At 38.8% G+C, this 21,595-nt stretch overlaps 1 protein-coding gene across 2 annotated transcripts in view; it reads left to right on the top strand.

Annotated features, from left to right (window-relative positions):
• Positions 1-21,595, top strand: part of HIVEP2 (human immunodeficiency virus type I enhancer binding protein 2) — a 149,732-nt gene that overhangs the window by 1,622 nt on the left and 126,515 nt on the right. The window contains exon 2 of one of the 2 annotated variants that reach the window (XM_026055093.1): positions 7,990-8,169. The exons of the other annotated variant lie outside the window; for it this stretch is intronic. The gene's annotated coding sequence lies outside the window, so the exon portion shown is untranslated. The remainder of the gene's footprint in view (positions 1-7,989; positions 8,170-21,595) is intronic. 2 annotated transcript variants of the gene reach the window in all.

Below are 21,595 nucleotides of genomic sequence, written 5' to 3' on the forward strand. Positions count from 1 at the left end.
CCCGCGGGCGCGGCGGAGGGGACGCGGCCGCCGCGCCGGTGTGTGCGCGTCGCGTCGCGCCTGGGCGACCGTTCCCTGAAGTGGGTGGGACGTTGGCCCGTTCCGGGAATGTTCCATGACGTGGTAACGCCACAGGAAGGGGGTGAGCGAGGGGCTCGGCCGCCGCCGGGGCCCTCCCTTCCCCCACCCCCGCCGCCGCGGCGGGGCGGCCGCGCAGGGCAGCGCTTATTATATAACGCAGGTCCGCGCGGGCGCCGTTATGTAAGAGGCACCTCGCGGCCGCCGCTGCCCGTGGCCGCAGGCGGGCCTCCACACTCGCCGCTTTCCTTGGACATGTCACCCCCGTGATCACGGGGACGCGCTGTGTGAGGGGAAGTCCCAGGGCCAGCCCGCGCAATGGTGCTGCGCACTGACCCGCCGTGGCGCAGCGCCTCACCTTCCGCGGGCGGCCCGCCGCGGCCCGCCGCCTCCCCGCCTGCCGGCGTGAAGTGCGCCGCTCTTCCGGGGGGGCAACCCCGAATCAATAAATAAACGCGCCCCGGTTTCAGTCTCCCGCATGAGACTGCTCTGCTTTTGTTATTAATTGGTAATAATAGCCACGCGTTATTTTTAGGAATTTTTTCTTAATGTGGTAACGGAGCCATTTAAACTTTTACTTCAGACGTTAAACCCTTTTTTTATTATGGTAACTTTTAAATACCGCTTTAAATTAAACTAATAGAAATTCTAATGAAAGTCATTAGAAGTGTTTAGCTAAGTAATTTCCATTCTCATTTTGAAACGAAGTAAACATTAATATAAAAGCTGACTGGCTTTGTACATTATTAAATATAGCAAATATTACATGCCTACTTAGCCAAAGGTATTACTTTTTTGCTTACAATGAATCTTTGCTGTGGTTTATTATGAAGGAAGTAAATAAAATTGCCCAGGTGGCAAAACCACCTATTAATAGATAGATATATTATTATTATTATAGGTATATTATTATTACTACTCTACTCCATGAAGCTGTGCTTGCAGACAGTTACCTTCCTTCCTGGATTTGTGCAGCTCCTAGCACAAGGGGGCTCTGGTCATCATTAGGACTTCTGGGGACACTGACTAATTATAGTAATTACTGAATTGAAAGAACTACTGGTCTAACAAGGACCAAATTCAGTGGACCTAGTTTTTAAACTCTGCTGTTGTAACTTACCGCTGACAACCAGAGGAATTTGATCCTCAGGTTATGAGGACACAGTGCAGAATCCTCAGAATTTTGATAGTGAAAATGATAAGCAAGCAAGCTAACAAAATGCAGCTGTTTTTAAACAGTTATCAGAGTCTTTTGTTTATTAGGTTTGCAGCACACAGACATATTTGGATAGGTGCACTGTAACCTGGATGCTATATTTGTTTGCAGTCAGATGTTTCCATATCCTTCCATTTAGGGGATGCTTCTGAAACTTGAGGGTATGGGCTATCTGAAATTTGCTTCATGATTTTTATTGTTTTGCCTGATTTTTTTTCAAAAAAAATTGTTCACATTGTAATTGTAGATTAGGCTGAGAGCTTTTTCTTTCCATGCAAGTTTTTAAAAGTTACCATTCTTTCTGTAAATACATTTAAGGTTATTGTGAAACGACAGCACTGATGTGGTACAAAGCCAAAAGGTCTCATTAGGTTTGTTGATGGAACATTCCAAATTTTTAGTGTTGTATATTTTCCAGTGGCCACTGGGCATAGCAGATATATGTCCTGGCTGTAGTGGGATGTTAAAATATCACTGGTATGATAGGAACAAAAATAAGTGCACTTGTCCCAAAGTACAAATGTAGAGGACTTTTAATTGTGTATCTAAGTCTGATTGTGTGGCAACAGTGCAAAACTGTTCTTTACAAAGACAGATTTTTAGATTCTCAAGTGACTAGATTGCCTCATATGTGAGATCTGTTTACAAACCTTCTTGTTACTATGAAGACAAAACAGCCATATGCATTCATGTGGTCCTTGCTGAATAATAGTACATGTGTCTGCTTGAGTGTTTGGCAGTATATCATGTTTAGTTTATGTGGTGGCACCCTACAAGGCCATTCTTCTTTGACTTTTAACTGTTTCTAATACTGTTGGCTGAACACAGTTATAAGAATAAGCTTATGATATTAGTCTAGTCTGATTGTTTTAGGTAAGCTGACAATTTTTAGGCAGGAAATTTGCTTCAGAGCATCTCGCCAAACTTATTTATTCATTTATTTAGGCGCTTGTTTTTTAAAAGAATGAAGGTGAATTAGATTTAAACAAAAGCGAAAGTAATAAGTACCATATTGCATGTTCTTCTCCTCACTGCCTTCCCTCCGAGTTATCAGTGGGGGCAGTTAGTAATACTAGTTTTGAAGTCTAACCATTTTGGGTAAGGTAACTGGCACATGGGAGCTATGTGTCTGGCAGAAGTGGTTTGCTTAGCTAAGAACTGTAATACTTACCCATCAAAGAGAAATATGCTTGCTATTTAAGAGTATTACTGTAGGTGGAGAGTTGATAAGATCAGTTATGTGACCTGTAAAGTGTTACGAAAGAAGGCAAGCCATCTTTCAAACTTTAGTATGGTGGGGTTTTGTAATAAGCTGTGGTTTGTTATATGGACGGCTCTCCATCCTGCTGTGTAAGCGGAGTTCAGCAAGTACGACAGTCACCTAATTCTCACTTGATTCTGCTTGAGAATTCCAGACACAGTTGTCAAACCAATGCGCTAACTTTCTCCGGCTGTCCTAGGTCATAATGTAAGTCAGGTCAAGCAAAAGTTGATTCTTCATGGCAATGGCCTTCACAGGGTAAAGAGGAGACAATGCTTTTTCTGTCTTATTTACCTTGCTCATTGAGAAGAGGTGAACCTGAGAGTGTATTGTTTTAAAGTATTGCTTCTTCCAACAGGGGAAGTGCATAATCCTTATTAGATCTGATGGGTTGGTCTTCAGCAAAAGTTAAATACTAATATTCATGGGAACTTGGTAGAAGTGTTGTATGCAGAGGCTGCATACCTTGCTATTTGAAAAACATCTGATCAGTCTGATACTTTAAAATCTTTTTATTTAAAGAGGTAGGTTTTTTTTTTCCTAACAGATTCCTTACACAGCATTTCTAAAGTCGTGTGTTATGAATTAAAGTAACCATTTAAAAAATTATTTGTCTTTCTACTGTAATTTAACTGATCTTTTTTTTGGTGGAAGAAACTATCTAGCAGTTCCCAAAGAACTGAAGAAACAGCAAGGGGATTGAAAGCATAAGCTAGATAGAACTGGAGAGTAGTATTTTTCACTAGTATGTTTCAGTCAGTAATTTTGGGTACTACATTTAATTAGAGTAGCACAGAGTTATCACATAAGAATGGCAATTTCAAGCCAGCTGTGCCATTTTAATAGGAAATAGCAGTTTTGTCCTGTTTTGTTTCTCTTTGTAGGGCTTAGCTGTTTTTTATAAGAGTTTGCAACAACTTCTATTTCAGCAGGAAACATTAAACAGGAATTTCACTGGGGGCATGTTTTTCTTTCTGGAGTGAAATTAGGACTTACAGCGTAAGTCCTGGCAGCGTAAGAACAAAAATCCATTGCAAGTAGAAGCATTAGAAATTTTCCCCTGACAACCAACTAGTGAACCTCTACTTGGACCTTAAGAGATCATCAGTGAAGTTAAATATGTTAATCTCTGTAAATATGTAAGTGGTTTTTGGCTTTTTAATGAAATGGCAAGTGGGAGGCACCACATACTTCTGATTTTCTCACTATGGACTTCTACTGATAAATGAAACAACTGACTTTACCGTAACTACTCATTCTTAATAGGTTGTCCCTAGTAAGATTTCTCCCCACAGATCTCTCTCACAAAGCTATTAACATGGAAAGGGGGTGAGAGGGTATGAGAAGGGGAAACAATCTGATGCAGCATTTCCAAATCCCTGATGTGAAATAGTCAGAAGGCATACAAATATCGTATGTATCTTTGCCTGTCAAGTTAAAAGTCTCTTAGCCTTTTTTTAATCTTGTGATTAATTTCTCGCCATCATTAATGTGGTCTAAACGTAAGAGTTTCCTCTTGGTGTGAGGAAGTTTTGTGGATTCTGGGCGCTTATTTTCATTTGACTTTCTGCTACATCTTGTACATCTGCAAAATGGTCTCTAACTGTTCTCTGTACACCAGGGTAATAACGGTAAAGTCTGGACCACAACTGTTCATGCCCACAACACTGCTTGTGTTTCTGTATTTATTCATTCTGTCCTGAGTGTGCCTCTTCTACTATTTCTTGAAATTGAGTGCTGCCTTTTACTTTTTTACTGATTCCTAAGATTGTCAGTGGAGGTTTTTATATGAGAAAGCAAAAACGTATATCTGTTTTTTCTCCGCTTTCTCTCAACGSGGAGCTTGACTTGCCTACATACAGAAAAAGTTATCACTTGGAAGGTAGTATTCTTAAAGTAGTATAGTGCACCAATGTGGATTTATTATCTGATATAAATTCCTCTGACACATGGTTATGCTGGTATGACTAGTTTGTATAGKGAGTATATCCATTTTTCTGAGTTTCTGTGGGGATTATGCACATCCTACCTATGTCAGTGTAGACTAAGTCCCAGCAGAAAGAATTCTTTTCTTTCTAAAGATGGCACAGAAACCTTAAACAGGTGGTAATGTGTTACTTGCCATTTTCATGCACACACAGATATATTTTGTTGCACCTCATTTTATGTGTTTACCAGAAAATTGTTTTATTTATTTATTTATTTTTTACTTATGATTGACAGTTCTATACTAACACATTCATCAATTCTGAAAAATATCACTCTTTGATATGGAAAATTTTAATTTCCACAAAGAAATTGTAAAAAATATGTCTCTCTTTAAAAACATAAGTTCACTTCATTGCAACTTTAATAAGTTGTAATAGGCTACTTTAGCTCTGACTGAAATCTCTGATTTGTGGCAGCTGCCAAAGGGAGAAAAAGGATGTATAGTTTTTTTTAAAAGGCATGTTTTAATTACTATTTTGTCATACAAGAGGAACTTGAAATTTGATAGTTATAGAAAGAGTTTCTTTTTTAAATAGTGTTTTATCATAAATTCCATATGAAGAGTCACATGGGAAAGAAGTTAGATAATTTGCATGTGTAGTTCAGTTTAATAGAAAAGTAAAAACTACGGGAGCTAAAGGGTATTGAAACTACAATGTCAAGTGACCTTTTAATGGTAATGCAGTAAAAGTGTTTGATCCTCTTCATAAGAAAATGCGTGTGAAAGACCAAAGCAGAAAAAAAACAAATTATTTTCTGTAATTTATAGTGAATTTTAGACTAGTTCAGACCATATTGGATAGAATATGATCATATAGTTGATGTTAATGTATAAGGATTTTTGGCTGCTGAGGTTGTAATATTGGCCCTGGCCTGACTGGACTAACTTAATCCCCCCCAAAACTGAGTGGTGTGCGTGGAATTTTCACGTGCTGCGCTTGGTGGTCAACCCTCAGGGCTCGGGTCCTCTCCTTATCAAGCACTTCGTGAATAGGGAGAAATATTGGACTTTTTTTTAATAAGCAATTTACAAAGCTGAAAAAAATGTCCAGTTACATGTTGTAGAACATGATACCATCTCGGAGAATTTAATAGAGCAGAATATTTAATTTTGTTAAAGTAAGATTATTTAATGAACAGTTTTCCCATAAAGTAGTATCTGCACTTAGCCAGGAAGCTTTATCTTTGGAAAAAAAAAACAGAACAGGATTATTAGAATTAGTCTTATTTGACAGTGTGTTTTTTTTTTTTCTTGAATATTTATATTAAGGATCTCAAAATTGTTTTCCTTTTAAATAAGAGAAATGGCCCATTCTCAAATGGCCCGTTCTCTGTATTTTGTATTTGTGGTTTGCATTAAAACAAAACATGTGTGGTGTGTCAAGAAAGAATATTATGGGGGTTACCCTTCCTTGACAACAGGACATGACACTGTTTAGTTGTAGGGCAAGGCCAGTATTCAGTAGAGGCTGAGTTGCTGGCATGTATTAACAGTGTTCGTAGTTCAGTGCATGGCATTTTGAGTGCAGTCTGTTCAGAAAACTCCTCAAATATGTGGAGTTCCAGGCACATTGTCTTTCAAAGACAGCTACAGTGTTTCACTTAGCTGAAAAAATTGAGCTTTATTTGCTCTAACTGTTGTCAATTTATGTGAGATTTGAGAGTGATTTTACTTCTTGTATAAGCCTCACCAATGATAAAGAAATGCCCTGGAGAATAATGTAGGCCTCTATTTAAACTGGCATCTGTGCAAGCTGATAGTGTATAACTGTATCCTCTGTGGCTACTGTGAACAGCCCCTTGCTATTCGTCTTGAGATTTGAATTTATAAAACTATTTTGTTAACATTGTCGAAGAGAGAATAGAGTCCGATTCATGGTCTTCTGTAACACCGGGGTAGACTAATTTTGACATTTTCCCGTCTAAGTAAGAAAAAAAGGATTGGGAAAAACTGAACACTAAATACAAAGAAGTCATCTACCAAATAAAGATGGTGCCAACTTTTGCATAGTCGTTTTCAGAGCAGTCGTTATGCAAGTTGTATTTTTTGGTGAGAAAAGAGTATCTAGTCCTTTAGTAAAATGTATTATTTTAAAGTGCTTGTGTTAATACGTTGACAATTTATATGTGAAAACAAGCCCAAGAGCAACGGCCTAGCAATTTCACTTCTCTTCTGTCTGGGGTTTAAAATCAGTTATGTTTGTGAAGACAAAACCATATTTTTTTTCTATTAGTCTGAGACAAAATAGTTCCTTAGTAAGAAAGATATTCATCCTTGACTGAACATTCATAGATCCCTAGAACCAAATCCCAACCCCACTGAAGTCAATAAAAGTTTCTACACTGACTCCAGTAGAGGTAATATTTAACTATGAACTTTTAGACCATTAAGTCAGACATTTTGATGCTTTGCATTATGATAGTCTATCTTGATCACCATGAGAGGTCATGAACATGATACTAGGTTCTTAGAATAAAGAGGTTTTACTCTAACATCCTTGCAAAGTATGTGAATATAATTATTTTAAAAATTCCTAGCAAAATTGTGTCAGACAGAACTTGTAGCCCATACCATTATTTTGTGCTTGGTCCTACAATCCTAGCAAAACTCCCATAGAAGTCAGTGGATATTTTGACTGTGATGGACATACTATATTTCTTTAATTTTGTGAGGTACAGCTGAATTGTGGTATGGGCTTACTAAGATACTACTCATACAGCTGAAGAAATTTGTGATATGTATTAGGATAAGAGTCATTTATATAAAAATATGTTTGAGTAGGAAATCACAGCATGATGTTAGTGAAGTGAAAACTCAAAGAAAGTTTTTTTTGTTTTAGAGCTAGAGTGATGCCAACTACAGTATTACTACCTCTAGTAGGTTGGAGTGGGGGCAGTAAAATTGGGATGGAGAGATAAAGTTGGTCTAGTAAGTTATCTGTCATGTTTGATATTTATTAGCTACGTATTGTTCAAATCTTTTTTATTTTTTACTAATTAAAAATATACAAATCTGTACTCTGCTTTGACCTAATTTATCATTGTGGATAGTGTTAATTGTTGGTAGAAAGCTTCAGAATCAGCCATGCTTTAGTAGAACTACTACAACTAATTTGGTGTAATTAGTAGGGTAGGTTTGAGAAAACTATGTTTTGTAAAGGAGTAAGGTTGTAAGCTGGAACTAATATGCACTAGTGTGAAGGTTCCCATAGTACCTTCCTGTGGTTTGTTTGGTTATTGGCAGCACTCTGGTTTGAAAAATGTCAAGTGACGAAAGGATGACATGTAGAACCTTAATTTCAAACCTGCTTTGTTTTTAACTCAGCTCACTAATAGTTGAAAACTGTTATCATATAACTTCAGTGACTCCATTAAATTAGTTAGTACAATAGGACAAAATTAATCAGGACAAAAATTCATCACTCTGTGTTGTTTTTATGAACAGGCTTGGCAGAGAGGTGAGAAAGTAATAGGCAATGGATTGGAAGTATATCAGATCCTGCAAAACATCTCTTTTGGAGGAAGGACAAGGTGCACTTATACAGCAGCCTGGAAATGCTTGTTTTGCTTCTGGGTTATACAGATTTCAGCTTCCAGAGTTGATAAGCCTGAACCTTTTGTGGTGGTAAGTTAACCTGGACACATCCACTTGTCAAAGATAAATGTGTAAGGAGAAGAACCTCTGCTTTAGTTTCAGTCAGAGCCCCCTATGTAATGCTTTACAGTGGCGTGTCTGGGGTTTTTGCTTGTTCTTCTGTGTAACAGCAAAGTGGCTTTCCTTCCTGATTTTCCTTCCATTGCTCCCCAGATCACCCTCTGCATGGCAGGAAAGAGAAACACACGTGGGACAATGGAATTACTTTATGTGGACCTTTCCAAAGCTTCAATGCAGCATATTTTCCACAAATGGAGCGACTATGAGAGAAATCTTTAAATTTTCTTTTGCTCTCTCTCACAGCCTTAGTAATTAAAGAAGAAAGCAAGGATGCTAAATATATATTTTTGGACGTATGCTAGCTGAGAATGAGGTCGAGAGGGGAAGATTAATAAAATGGGGAGGGGAGGTGTAAATGTGACTGATAGGGGATTGTAATTGCATACCAGAAGTTATTCTTACCAGATAAAGTCTTCCTCTAGCATTACGTCCCCAGTTTATAGACTGTTAGTATTACAGTCTTTAAAATCCTTTCTGAGTTGGAAGTCATAAAAGCATGTCTTGATGAGTAACTAAGAGCCAGCAGAAGCCACCATTTTGGATTCAGTAGTAGCATCCTCTAATTTCCAGTGTTTGGCTTCTCCACATATGATTTACACTCAGAATACAATGAGGCATACCTTCTTATCTTACTCAGTGATTGCAGGTATTTCCCTTTTCATTTGCTTATTGCACTGTTTTGATTTAATTTAGTTGCAGCATCATTTGATCCTGGTCAATAGTTCAAGGACTTAACCAACAAGCAAGGGAATAAATGAAACCGATTTTGACTGACCCTTTCTCTGTCAAGCGGGTTGTCTGGCACACCAAGAGTACAATAAACAGATTTTGTGGCTATTTACAGACTCATGCACTAGAAAACAGAGCACCATTCTTCCCAGTTTCATTATGTAATTCAGACAGTGTCACATCCAGATGATGGGATTATACCTGTTTTTTTATTTTAGCCAAAAAATGCCATTTTTAGCACCACTGCTTTGATGTTTTCTCATAAAATATAAACAGATTACAAAAGAAAATTGAGGGAGTTTGCCATATTGCATGAAGAAATATTTAAGTGTGCTTGTGTGAATATATGCATATACACCTACATACATTTATGTGATCATAGCTTTTGCCTCCAGTTGTATTCAGTCTCCTTTGTGGTACTGTATGCCTGGAATAATTTCATGAGAGCTAGTGGTTGCAGGTCTTCATTATTTGTTGCTGAGAGAAATATTTGGCCTATTGTTAATGTAGAGTTGACTTTTGGTATTATTTAAATATAAAAGAAAGTATTTAAAGTAAATTAACTTAGTTGAATTATTAATGTGAGAGTATTGGCATTTATTGCACAGATTTATGTATTGATGCATATACGTGGTCATGTTTTGTTAAACAGGTAAAAAATCATGTTAGTTCTCTGTAGTGGACTGTTATGGATTTATTTTGGTGTAATTGGAATCAGAACCTGTCCAGGTGACCTTTCTGAAGTTATTCACTGTTCCTGGTGCATTGCTGACTTGATGCCACAAGAGTCAATATTCATCCAGTTACGGAGTGTGATTCTTGTTATTGCCTATGACTGATTCAGCCAAGGTCGTATCCTGGTAGACCCTGAAGATGTTTGCCTTCTAAGTAGAGGCACTCTGAATTCTTTTCATATCCTCTTGCTTCTGAAAGACATAATCATATCACTCTTATTCTAGCCAGAAGGTTAAAGGATTACTTCTGAGGCCCTGTCACTGGTGATTCATGACAGTCAACTTGTGTATAGTGCTCATTGACCTCCGCCCTGCTGGTCAGTCAGTTCACTTCAGCTCCGTGACTGAACTAGTGGTTCCAGATCTCCTGGCTCTAGATATGCGTCCAGAAAGTCAACTCATGAATAGACTACCCCTGTAAATAGATTATGTAAATGAAGGATATCATAAAGAGCATTCGGATCATGCCAACACTTGTCATCTTGTTGCTTGACCTTCGGTTTCTGTTGTGTCAAGCGCAAAACCATCTTGCCCTCATCCCACAGTTTTCAAGTCAGTGCCCCGCAACTGAGAAGAAGATGATACCAAGTGTTACCTTGCAAGTTGCCTAGTCTCTTGTGAATAAAATGAAAACTTTGTTATTTTGGATCAAATCCTGACTTCAATAAAAGTGCAGAATGACAAGTTCTTACTGATTTTCATGGGGCTGGGATTTTGCCGATAGTTGTAGAAAGGACTTGTACTGCTGAAATAGTGTTCCTCTTGACTGTCTCAGCATATAAATGGAAACCTTCACCATACAAGGTTTAGCCTTTAGTGGATATAATAACAGTAGATGAGAATATTGGAAAAACTCTCTACATGGAAACAGCCTCTGGATACTTCAGGCGGAGAAGATATAACAAAGGGCACTCTCAACAGAAATGATTGTTACATTGCCAGATGGTATAAGGTAATTTGGAAAGAGTAAAGATATATTCCCTACCCCAAGGTGCTTTCATTGTTTTTTGAATATAAGATGTGTAAAGTTTTAGATACAAGCATTGGTACTGACAGTGGCTTAGAGCTGTGGTTTCGGATTTTTTTTTTTGTAGTTATAATTCATTTGAAAAAGAAACTCACTGGGTTCCTGAAGGCATCATAGCTCCAACAGAGTTTGTGAGCTTGGATTTTGGACTGTACCTTACCTATCCTGTACTCTTGTTTCACCAGTGAGATCCATCTATCTGGTTTTGGAACTGCTTGCTAAGATAAAGATGTGAGGAAGTTGGATTTCATTTCAGTTTGTGCATGCTGTCATTTTGGTATTTCTTTTTGTAATGAGGTCTCATACCATCTTATCTCAAGTGGCATTATTTCTGAGATGTATATACATATATACATACATATATACATATACACACACGCATTTAGACTTTTTTGCAGCTCCTGCTGCTGTTCAGCATTAAAAAAAGACGTAATAAAATAGTGCTTACAATAAGATCGCAAGGTATATGGTCTTCCATCTGAAATCCAGTAGCACTGAACTGAATCGGCTTATCACTGATAACCGGCTTTCTCTTTGCACTTCCCCACTTTTAAGTGTAATTTAAAATTTTAAATTTAATCTTGCAAATGAAAGGTCAACCAGAGGGGAGAGGAACTGTTTTCTTTTTCTTTTTTTTTTAAAGTACTACAAATAGAAGAGAGAAATGAAGAGGAAAAAACCCAGATCACCCAAAGCTTATGACATGATTTTAAAATATATAACCTTGGGCAAAAAGGGCCAGTTATTGGAGTAGGTCTTGAGTAACCTAATTGTTTGATAAGGATCCTTGCCTGTTTAGGTTGTTGCTGGTTGTTGGAAACATTCCATTTCTAAATTTGTTCCTTACTGCATACCCTGAGGTATGTGTACGACCCACTGTAATTGCACAGTTTATTATTTTATTAATGAGAGCTATGATAATGTGTTGGCTCATGAGTTCCCTCTCATCCAGGTCTGGTCTCCTCATTGCGGAGGGTTCTGCGATTCTGTTGTTTGGTCACGGGATGGTGACGGAGAGCAAAAGCAAAGCCTTAACAAGCATGGTTCAAAGAACTCAAACTTTGCCCTAGACCCTATATGTGGTGTGATATTGCAGCCAATGGCAGGAAAGGTAGGATACCTTTTCAACACATACCTAATGAATAGTAATACAAGAGACGGAAGTAAGTTCTGTGCTACATAATCCCAAGTGCCTCAGCCTTTGCCAGCTGGAAGGAAAGGGATGCACACCCTAATTGCCTGTCCTAACCCTGAGAGAGCACCCCATATTACTTTGATCTGGGTCTCTCCTGACTACCTATTTGCCTGAGTGGCTGGAAGACTCGTACAAAGTTTGCTGTAAGGCACACAGCAGTGAGCAAGTGTCTGGCATGCAACAGCAGCTCCTTTTTTCAATGAGCCTTGGGGTTATCAGGCATCCAAGGATGTCCAGTCCTGTGTTCCCTAAACTGCTTGTCAAGATACCAGACTACGTATAACAGAAAGCTGGCACAGCACAAAAGATCCTTAAAAGAGCAGGAAGCAGCATCAGTGGAGGTGTGGTCTGTGGAGGAGTTAGGGAAATCCAGTTTACTATGTCTGTAACTCTGGAGACAAAACATACCTTCCTGTAAAAAAGACGTAGCAAAATGCCACTACTTCGAATAAGCAGCCCTGGCTGCTCGGTGCTACCTGGCTGTGCTGGTATGCCATAAAACTCTGTCCCTGAACTGTCAAGGTCTCGGGAACTCTGCGGATGTTGTGGCAGCTCGGGTCCCCGTAGCCTGACAGCAGGCTCATGCATTTGCACTGAAGGCTTCACAGGCTGCCTCCTTACTGTGGTGGCTGGTATGAGTTTCCGCAGCTTCCAAAACTGCTCATTACAGTGTTTGGCTCTTCTACAAGGGCTTTTCATAGCTATAGCCCCTGTGGCTTGCTGCAGCATGGTTTTCTTGTGGAACAGATGGTATATTACGTAGAAAGTTACTATATTTTTGTATCACTAATTTTTATTTATTTATTTCACTGCTTGTCTCCTTTTTTTTTTAGTGGGTATATAGCCTAAGTGCAGAATTTGGAATTGATGTTAGATTTGTTTTTAATATATTAATATTTGAGATTTGTTTTTAATATATTATTCTTTGTGCAAGTGTACAGTATTTTTAATTGAGTAGGGTGTGTGTTTTCTGAAGCATTACTGAACATGTTTTCATCCTTTTTTGAATTGTAATTAGTTCAAAATACTTGAATGGAAACACCCTATAAAAGAAGATCTTTGAAAGAAAAACAAACATCATCTTAAGCAAGCACTGTACTCACTGAAGTACAGTTTCATTTTTGAACTCAGTAGATGGGTTTTCTGTATCTAATCTTTGTTTTTTTAATTGATGTCATCTGGTCAATTTGAGTGAAAATGCTATTCCCATAAGAAAAATATTTATTCTAAATATTATTGTTGCCTAGTATCTTGTTGAATTCATGAGATACAGCAGCAGTCAAGTTGATTTAATATTTTTAACATTTTTATAGTGTTTTCTCATTGTTTCCCTGAAAACAATTTCAGTAAATATTTTAGCAATTGCTTTTGGTTTCTTGAAATTAGATTACCTATTGTTGAAAACTGCAGGTTCTTAAACATGGGTTTCAGATCTGCTTTGTCATGATTAGGCACTTGAAATAAATTACTAATATTGACTGATCCCCAAAACAAGGGCTTGCCTTTTCCCCTGCTTAGCTTCCAGGACATAATTTGTTTGGCCCAATGAATTATCATAAGTTGGTATTTATAAAAGATAGTTACTATCACAGGGCTTTGGTTGCACTTAACCAAATCATTACCATGTATTCATATATGTGTGTGTGTATGTATGTATGTATACACACACACGTATATATATACTCTTACACTGTGTATCTACACACAGTAGCACATATCTTAAATGTATGGGATCATCCCATTTGAAAAGTAAAGTTTATGTTTTCATCCGAAACCCAGTCCTTACTACATAATGACAGTATATCTTTCTCTTTGCAATATATTGTTTTTGCAGTAGCTTCTGAAAGTGAGGTTGAGCTTCGTTTGTGGAAACCCACTGGGCTACGTGGGAGGGGAGGCTGGTGCAGGTGGTGGCAGCGGAGGCCTCCTGGCCCAGGGGAGCGTGGCCGGAGGCAGCCCAGGGTGCAGTGGACGAGAAGATGCACAGGGAGGGACGCGTCACTCGTTTCTGAATGCCCTGACTTCACTCCTGGTTGAGTTGTGTCCTTCAACAGTGGGCAGTCTCCCCTACTGCATCTTACATACTGCTGTATTTAGGCCAGTACCAGGTTTGAAATAAAAATCAAGCCCTCCTCTTGTGTGTAGTTCATAGCTCAGCTATCACGTGCCCTTTGTAGAGCCTGACTGTCAAGCAAGGGCAGATTAGCAAAGCACCACGGCCTTAGTGCTGTCTCTATGACAGGTTACTGCCCTGTCTTTGGCTGTTTGCTGGGCGCGTGTTGTAGAGAAGAAACGTCGTGTATCATCTTCTCCTATTCTTTGAGCATCTCAGAATAGGTTTTGGCCTCAGATGTTTGAACACTTAAGATGTTACAAAACAAAAAAAGGAAAAAAGTAGCACTCAAGTTCTTCAATGGAGSTGTACATATTTGCAGCATGATACAGTCCTCAAATTTTTATTTTCTGAGGTTTTCACAGTAGTAGTTGTGTCTGTCCTGTCCTTAGAGAAGCTTGTACCTCTTGGGTAACTGTAACAGAGAAGCTTGTACCATTTTTCTTCCACATATATTTTGAAGATCTGTAATTACCTGCTATCAGGTGTTTGGCAGTTTGGACCTTGTCATCTTTATTTACCTTGTTCTCCTCATAAAAGTGGCGTAGCATATTTTTAATTATCTGTTATAGGACTGCTGGGGAGAATTCCTTTAATCATGAGACAGTTCAACAAAAAATCTCAAGATAATGGCTTTTCTGCTTGTACTTCTCAGACATTCTTTCAAATGGAAAGGAAAGAATTATAAAAACCTTATAACTAATTCAGATTCCCTAGTGATTCAATATAGTGGCTCTGTTACACAGATGGGTTGTAGAGGGTGAAAATATAATTAAGTTTGTAGGACYCTGTAAAGGTGTAAGATATTTTGTAGGTAACCAACTTTGTTTAAAAGTGAGTTGTTTTCCATATGCACTTGTGTGATATTGCAACCAGTTGTTATTTTAGAGTGGAAAAGCACGTATTTTTATCGGCATACCATATCACTAACAGTGAGACCAGTTTACAATTTGCATCTATCCATTTGCTTCAAGTCTCAAACTTTAAATGAAAAAAGCCCAATAGATGTAGCTCTTTTTTTAAGATATATGATCATATTTGGATATGAAGTATACTGCAAAGAACAGATGGCACTTTCTCATGTCAAACCATGCTAGAGATGGTGTAATACAGTTCTTCAAGTAACGGAGCAGTAAGACGTAATTATCTGAAGATTAATTTTCAGGATGGGGATAGCTGTATGAAAACACTGCTGTTCCTTATTTATTCTCTGTTATTCAACAGACATTGTGTGGCAAGAGGCATTCATATATATATTAAAAATGCCTATTGTAAATATTGTGCATCTGTGCTGAATGGCTGTGCAACCTAGTCTCATGCTGGTGGTGTGCCGTGTGGCAATTTTCTCGGTACAGGCAAAAGTACAAACAGTGTGTGCACTTTCATGCTCGGATATGAGGCTAAAAATAGTTGACCAAGCTCATCCTGAATACATATAGTACTTCATGCTTAGATTTCAGAAAATCTAATGAATCTCTTATGTGTTGTTTAGGATGCTGTGCACAGTGGAAACATTCTTACAGCACATTGAAGGTTTTGTCCCCTTTCTTCTTCTTTCAGGAGAACATTGCCACATACACACATGACCATGTATGACATGGGCCAGATCCTGATCTATCACCCACACTTTTATGGGCCAGAATGGGTCAGATTCTGAGCACTTTACTCTGACTGAATTAATCCAAACTGTCTTTGCTAAAGTTAATGCTTGTTTGATTTGATGCAGAGTGGAAATCAGATTTTCTTCCTCAGGTTGTGTACTGCATATTGCAAGATACTGCCAATACCAAAGACTCATTGGCCTGCTTTTTTATACAGAAAAGGGTCCTGATGGTTGCTGCCCGATTGACAGCCTTCAAGATTAAATCTTTAAGTTAATATAACAAATAAGAAGTGGTACAGGTTTCTTCATGCTATCTGGGCAGTGAATTTTCAAGATGAGCTACCTTTGAACCATTTAACTCAAAAAGAAAGGGTAGAAAATACCAAGCCAGTTCATATTCTTGTAGAATATGTTTGTCAAAGTATATCCAAAATGTTTAGTTAAAAAGTTTGATTATAAAAAATATTGTCATTGACCTTTTAGTAAAATGAGATGTTTGGGTAAGCCAGTGGCATTGCATATGTCCCATGGAAGATACAATTTATTACAACTTCAAGATAGAGACTGATGCTTCTCTAGTTTCAGCTCTAACACTCAGCGCTTTTAGGGCCTGAAAGGTTGGCTTCAGTTCCTGGTGTGACCACAGGGTGGTTACTGCAGAAATACAACAAAAATATTTTTTCTTCAGCTAGTCATGGTAGTATGAGATGAGAGGTGAAAAAAATTTTCCAAATACCTTATAACCTTCTTTTCATCAAGGTATGTTAAATTAAGTGCCACTATTTGAAAATCATCTTCCGTCAGCTGAAGGCCTTCCTACCCAGTCTGTCTCGTTCAGTGTACAGAGGCGTCCCAGACACCACAGTGAGGTAGTTACTGGGACATGCTGATTGTGGAATGACTCCATTTAGCATTATATTTTGACACATTGTTGAGAGGCTAATGAAAATGGAGTCTATGATTTATCTCGCACGTGAGAATGTACCTTAAGCCTACCCATCCCCCAGCCATCAGGGAGGATGAACTATAACTAAACCATTTCTTACAGATGGTTGTTTAATCTGTTCTTTAAACTTCCGGTGATGGAGATTCTAAAACCTCCTGGATAGTCTATTTGAATTCTTAGTGATGCGTACCATTAAAAAGTCTTTTTAATGTTTAACTTAAGAAGGTAGTAATGGTAGGTAGGACTGCAATCCAGGTTCCCCCTGCTCTTGCCAGGTAAGTATACAAATGATTTACTTAGGGTCAGCCAGCCAGCCTGGGAGAGAATCAGTTACCGAATGCTAAACTCCTGCGTGCACCAACATAACTCCTGTGTCTTCGCTGTTTTCCTTAAGTTGGGCCCTTATTTGTTTCGGAAAGGGAGGGTGAAACTGAAAAGAAGCATCTGCTTTTGCTTTGCTGGATTGTCAGCCATATCTGACAGGGGAATCCTGTAATTTTACACTCTAGTTGTATCCAAAATGCATTCACAAGACGTGTTTTATTCCACGGCATCCAAAAATATGTAAGGCTTCATTTCCAGATGCTTATGGAAGTATAGGCAGCAGTGAGAGCTTTGTGTGTTTCTGTACTGTAGTAGTATTCCTTACGCAAGCTCTGCAGGAAAAATAAGAGCAGCACGGCTCCTGCGCAAATATTGTTTCTAGTCACACACGGTACTTTGCAGCTGAGCCTGGTAACATGCTGCTTAACTGTTTTGCTATGCAAGTGTGGAGAATGCTGTTAGCAATAAAGCTGCTGCTGGTTTCTCCTCCAAAACCTCCCTCCTTGCAGTGCATTGGAAATGACTGAACTTTGGCCCTCAATCTGCTGACACCCTGAGGGAGTGTAAATGTAATGACGTCTTTGCTTGTTTCAGCTGCACAACAGGAAACGCTCATGGCCTCCCCTTCTTCCTGCTTTGAGAAAGTACTGCCTTTTTTTCCTCTCTTCTCCTGCAGTCGAGCGGGCTGAGACCTAGTTTCAGGTCTGCGCTCTGCAGTGAGCCCATGCTAGCACAGTGCCCTGATTGCTGCTTCCTTCTCGCCCGCGCAGCCAATCAGCTGCCTATTGCTGTGCTTTAGCAGTGATGCGAGAAATATGATAATTTTTTTCCCCTCTCGCTCTTACTCCTTTTTTTTTTTTTTCCTCCTGGAGAAGTGAGTGAGAAGAGAATACTGTTATGTTGCAATGGCTTGCTTCACAGAGCATGTCAATGGATACAACTCAGCTGAAAAGACCAGGATGGTCAGGTGATAATTTGCCTTGGGGAGACTACATCACTTGCATAATATAGAGGACACACTGTCAGGTGGGCATTCAGAGATCCTGAAATATCATCCAAATAGTGCTGAATAATGCTGAATATAAAGGGCCTAAATAGATTTCTTTGCATTGATGGAATAGGGAGTCTTGCTTCTTGCAGAGCATTGACAGGAAACCTCCTGTTTAACCCTGTCTAGCTGCTGCTTTTATACTTTGTGACCGAAACAGGGATATGAGTAAGAATGGTTGTTGAGAAACACAAGTATTTTGCAGTTAACTAAGGGAAGAGGATTTTATCTCATCAAAGTCAGCCAAAGCATTAAAGCAATACAGAGTTTTTGCAAGTGAAATTAATTGGTTCAGTATTCAGCTGTTATTCTCTAATGATTTTGGGGGGGAAAGAAGTCACTCTTTTAAAAATAAAAAAAAAATGCATATGCACTAGTGAGTTTGCATGTTGTGGTGTGAGAAGAGGCACTGAATCATCTAGAGTGCAGTATCCTGAATTTGAAAGATTTAATTAGCTTTGAATGTAAACAGTTTTGGTGCAGCTGATTATTTATTTCTTTAATGTTGCAGAGACATACTATTTGAAGAGCAGCTTTTGTCTGGGTTCTGTAATAAGCAAGTTCTGAATTTACCTCATTAATCTGTCATGGTACCTAGCAAAATAACCGTTTGTTTTTAACAAGCTGGAGTTATGTAACATGAATCATGCATGGCAAGATGCTTACAAGCAGGGGAAAGTAAGATATGCAAAGAAATAACTGCATTCAGCCTTTTGCAGAAWAGGATATGACTGGGTTTTGAAATTAAATACTGTGTATTGGTACTTTCAGCCGTACAGACAAGTTCCAGCTATTCATTATGAGAATGTATCTTGAAACAGAGCCTTGAGATGGGGATGTTTAACAGAGGAGAGTGAATTTGCTCTGCCATGTGCAGTGCTTGGAGGGTGCTGCATATCTGCATGCCAAATCCCTTCCTCCCCCCCGCCCCTCCACTATTTTCCTCTGGAAAAGCACTGTAAAAAAATAAATGTAAAGTCTCTTAAATGGGACTGATTTCACATGCAAGACAAAATAACCTGTTGAGCTGTGATTATCCCTAGAAATCATTTTATAAATCTTTTTTCTTCCTTTCAGTATTCTCCTATAAGGTCATTAGGCATGTATACAGTACAATGGTCCTCTGTCTCAAGAGATTTTACAGCCTTTACAGGAAAAGGGAAAGCAAGTGGTTATATGAATGCATTAGAATAAAAGCAATTGATTTTAAATTACATTTTTCTTTTACAATTTTTCCTTGACAACTTTCTCTGCTGTTATGCAGTTTTGCTCTTCAAAGCCATGCTGAGTTGTTAAGCCTGGGATCACCTTTTGTTTTGGTGTCATGGATACAAATATTAAAAAATAATATTAGGAAATAAAGGAATGGGAATAATAGCTGTTTAGGAAAGGAATGTTTTAGAACTCATGAATTTACTTTTAAGACTGTCTTCCTCCATCTCATTTTGACCAAATGATTCTGTATTTTTTTCTTCTGGCCAGTTTATAGATGAAATAGCTGTAAATTGTGGAGTAGGGTTATTAATTACTGTGTTTTGCGGTTGTGTTGTTATTAATAACAACACGAAAATTAGTGTGGATATTTATGGTCTTCACTTACATACTACTGTGTGTGCAAATGTATACTGTGGTTGATAATGACTTAGTACAGGCAATAGCTGGGATGTTATAATGAGCAATAGCTTCATCTGTAAGCTGCTTCTGTAACTTGCACCATTGGAGAAAAGAAGATGAACAAGCATGGATGAAAACATGTATTTTCTGACACAGAAGGCCATCCATGTCATGGCCAAGGGAAGTCAGAAAGGCAACTATAAAGAAGTGGACAGCGTTGCTCCCCATCGTCCTTATTCTCCAGACGAATGTAGGATTTCTCTAGGACTCTCAGTGCAATATCCTTCAGGAGGAATTTGCTTTTCATGAGAATGTGAAAAGAAATTTCAGTCTTTGAAAGGATTTTTCTTTATTATACTGAACTGACTTAGTTTTTTAGTCATGTGTTACTGCTACAGGACCAGAAGCATAGAGCTGAAAATATAAGTAGTGGCACGTAAGGACACCTACATCTTGTAGGTGGGGAAGGACGCTTTTCTGAATTTGTGTGGTTGTAACCAAATATGCAGTTGATCATATGCTTTCTATTTGTATTGACTCCAATACTCTTTCCTTTCTAACTCTATAATATTCTTTGGTTAACTAATAGTAATATCCTTTCTGCAACCTCATGGTTTTCTTAATGAGCGGAATATTGTGTAGGGACATCATAGTAAACTCTTGAATTTTTTTTGTTCTCTGTCAACAGTAGCATGGCCACAGCTTTCTGACGTGGTTAATTAGGAGGGTTTAAGTGTCCTTTACTTGGATTTCCCTTGCTGTTTTGGATGAGAACACCTCGTGGCTTTGTCAAGAGCCGAGGCTTGTGTGGCTGGGAGGGTAGGAAGCCCCAAGGGACCTTTCACCCCACCTTGCAGTGGAACCTGGGGTGCGGCATCGCTGCAAACCCAATTTTGCAGCTGTTGGCTAACTCACTTGCTATTTTGAACCCTCTGCGGGCTGCGCGTCCTTTAACTCATGCCTTACAGTTAAAGTCAGTGCCTAACGGCCTTCACTAGAGGATTAACAGCCATGGGCTGAGTGCTGATGGGATGTGAGCCACGGGCCTGTGGCCCAACATTGTGGGCATGGACATGAGCCAAAGCAAACCACCGCTGCTGTGCTCTGCACCCAGGAAGAGGGATGGAGAGCTGCTCTCTGACTCTTGCTGGAGGTGTGGGTAGCAAAAGAGAGACCGGCTTTGATGTCTGGTGGAATTTCTGCTGGTATCAGTGTGATCTGAGTGAGCAAAGTAAGGCAAGCACTACAAGGGCTGTTACATGGAAGAAAATAATTACTGTGAGTGACGGGGATGCATGTGTGCGTGTGCCGGGGGGTCGGCAGTGACTTGTTCAGGAGTAAACTCTTGCATCTGAGGTCTTTGAGTAGATCTTCAGTGGTTAATAGTCTAGATCATAACACGCTGCAGAGAGAGAGATTCCTTGCCTGCGAGTTGTTGTACATAGTTGTCTCATTTTCCTTGCTTCTTGCAAAAGCCAGTGTATCTGGTCCATTCAAACTCTTAAGTATCTGCAGAATATTCTAAAAATTAACCCTGTTTCTTTATGTATCAAGTTGTTCACTCATTGCAGTAAAACTTGAAATAATTACCAACTCCATTTCACTATTTTTGCCAGTTAAAAAAGGTGAAATATAATTTACACTAATTATTTAACTGCATGAGATGCTCGGCATGAAAATAACTAGGTGCAGATTAAGTTTAAGTAAGTAAAGGAGAAAAATATGTTGTCTGTTACATTTTCCATATTTAATGTTCTATTTGTATTTCATTACCAGTCCATCTGTAAGATGAATTCTCTTAGCAGATTGAAGCAATTTTTTTCAAGAAAAAAATGCATGTACAGCTAGGCTGATAAATTAAAAGCGAAGTTTTAGTCTGAATAGATTAAGATGGAAGAGTCTCCTTATTGTAGGCTTATTTTCTCTTAACTCTGTACTATAGATCTTGGTAAGATCTCACTTAGCGGCCGTGTAATGGACACACTTTCTCCAGGCTGTGTTGC

This window comes from Apteryx rowi, unplaced genomic scaffold (assembly GCF_003343035.1).
Source record: "Apteryx rowi isolate R43461 unplaced genomic scaffold, aptRow1 scaffold_980, whole genome shotgun sequence".
Taxonomy (NCBI): domain Eukaryota; kingdom Metazoa; phylum Chordata; class Aves; order Apterygiformes; family Apterygidae; genus Apteryx; species Apteryx rowi.